The following is a 3017-nucleotide window of genomic DNA, read 5'->3' on the forward strand; positions in this document are numbered from 1 at the left end:
CTCAGGAAGCGCGCGATGATGATTGAAAAGTTTCATATGCTGAAATATGCTGTAATTTTTTTTTTTTTAAAGAGTAATTTTGAGTATTGTTAAAGATTTACGCATGCGTACGCGCAAGTCTTGACGCCCGTGAGCACAGTAATGGCACCAAAATTTGACTCATATGTACATATGTAAATATAATGTCAGAAACCCAAAATATATAACAAAACGTAATTTCCATCTTCAGTACGTGCTGTGCTCGTGGAAATGAAGGTACGGCGCGTAAATTATAGAAAGTTTTGGAATGCTGAAAATGACCTGAAAAGTGATATTAAGAATTTTCAAAGTTTAACGCACGCGCACGTCACTATGTGCGCGTGGACGGTAATGGCACACAAAATTAAAACTTGTCAAGTGTTTTTAGTACCGCCTGTTAGTTGGTTAATTTTTGTATAATGTTATAAAGATTTATAAATATAATACGGAATTGCTAGTTTAACTGAATTTAGACATTCCTAAACATGGAAAAAATGTAAAATAAGACTGAAATTTGATTTTTTGTGTTCCACACAAAAAATAAATGCGGATGAATTTTTCATTTTGATTTTGCGATAGGTCGTGAGAAGAAATATCGTAGGCGCCGAAAACATTAGCCTATCCAGCGCTGCTAGGCTAGGCCTAGCCTTACCTCGACTTAGGTTCTGTGATCACACATAAAAACGGCCGACATGATATTTTCCGTTGCTAGTATTGACACTTGTGAAATATAATATTTCATAGGAATTATTTCAAATTTGTTAAAAAAACTGATGCGGACTGAGATTTTGACACCTAAACAAACATATCTCAGCCTTAATCGAACGACCGCATTGTGCGAGATACGAAGTACAAAAACTAATCTCATTAGAGAGGGCGCACTTTATTGACTGTATAAAAGTATACATAAAAGCGAGAGAATTCCAGTGGATACGATCTACAACCTCTGAATTTGCCTAGTAACGATGAATTCGTCCAGAAAATGGTAATATTTTATGAGAAATAGTCTGTATTTCTCTTCTTTTTTTTAATTCTCTTGCGTAAACTAAAATTCATGCCAATATTTTTCCATGATTTGTAATAATTGGAGTAATGCAAATGAATATTTTCTAAAAAAAGTCAGTTTTTAGTGAAATTTTGCCGGGAATGGGGCTTTAAGTTTATGTCTACGTAATATGATTCAGAATGGCGAATGGTTAATATGAAATTGGGTCATCAAAGTTTTGAGGAAAGAGAGATGTGGGTGTTAGAAAAAACATTTATTTTGACTATGATGACGTCATCAAAATGTAAAGAAGTCACATATATGAAAGAGAGAATTGTCTCAGCTACAACATATTCAATGTTGGCAGACGATCAGTCAAGGATAAGCGAGATACGCTCAAATGCGTATTTTCAAAAATGACGTCATAGATAAAATTCAGTGTTTTTGAATTCAGATGGCAATAAGATGACGTCACAATGTCCGATCAGGCATTATGATCTATAAATTCATATTTACAACTCATCTGCTTTCAGAATATGTAATAATTCCGAGGTTACCGATCATCCCAAGGAGCAATAACTGATTAAAAATAGGCCTGATTTTAGCATATTTGCACTGTATCGGCATAAACGCGCGCAAAGATCCCTATGTTTGATACACGTGTACGGCATTGCTATTGGCCATACGATGACTAAAAAGAATGGAAATTTGAGAAAACAATGTCAGGAACCCAAAATATGTAAAAAAAAAACAACATAATTTCTAGCTTCCGCACGTGCTGCGCGCGCAGTGGAAAATGTCAAAAAAATTTGAAATAACCAAAATGGCCTGAAACGTGCTCTAATTTAGTAAAAAAGTGATTTTGAGCATTTTTAAATGTTGACGCACGTGTACGCGCGCGCTAGAACGTGCACGTTTTCTTACTAGATATTCAACCTTGACCTGAAATTTATACCCACTGAATATGATTGAGAAATGACAACTGGTTAGGATGATATAATTGATAATGTAAAAACGCAAAATTGCGCGTAGATGACGTCAAGCATGACTGAGCACATTGAAAACCTTATTGTGACTATTCCAGGCCAAGCCTAATGTTCGGTGAAGTGGGCTTGTGCATTGTTCTTGGCAATTTTGAGATATCGTGTTAACAGAATTGGGGACAAAGAAAGAAGAATAAAAAAGATGATGAAGAAGAACCTGACAATAACAAGAGGTGATCCGCTCGTGAAGCGGATCGCCAATAAAAAGATGAAATGGGCAACCATAAAAAGCTCAAACAGCTTGTACAGACGTGGTGTCTAATACTATATAAAAAGTTAAATAAAATATGTTTAAAATTAAAAAGCATAGGATATAATACGAAGGTGTATACAATTCAAAATTAAAAATTAAAAAGAAAAGATACCAATATGTTCTCGACATGGTAAGGCAATATTATTGCGAAATATATAAACATAATAAATACATAGAAAAAAGAAAATCGGAAATGTGTTTTAAATATAATCACTGAGTAAATTTATTTTATACAATTGTTTAAAAACGTGAATTGAACACGCAGATTTTAAGTCATTATTAATGTTGTCGTGCATGTAAGTTTACGAAATGGGGGCCTAAGTTTATCTTTGCTTCTAGTATTATAAGTATGGACATTACCATCAGAGAAGTTTCTAAGATTTAATAGACGTAAGTCAGGATTGTTCATCATTCGGTACATGAAAACATCCTTATTATTTCCAAAATCAATTAATGACATTATAGAACAAAACCTATGGGGAAATGATCGGTTGTCTCAAAAAACAAACCTTTGTACTTTAAACATTGGATTGAATCTGGCTTTGTGAAAATCAAAGGTATCTTAAATGAAAATAATTTTCTGTCTACAAATACGTTAGTAAGAAACCTTAAGAAAAAACAAAACTGGTTAGCCGAATTTTCCATGCTAAAGAATGCGATCCCATGTAATTGGAAAAGGATAATAAAAAATCAAAATCCTGACACTGCTCCCGCTACC

Source organism: Anneissia japonica, unplaced genomic scaffold (genome assembly GCF_011630105.1).
Source record: "Anneissia japonica isolate Jap-2015-1 unplaced genomic scaffold, ASM1163010v1 scaffold287869_len1821871_cov162, whole genome shotgun sequence".
Taxonomy (NCBI): Eukaryota; Metazoa; Echinodermata; class Crinoidea; order Comatulida; family Comatulidae; genus Anneissia; species Anneissia japonica.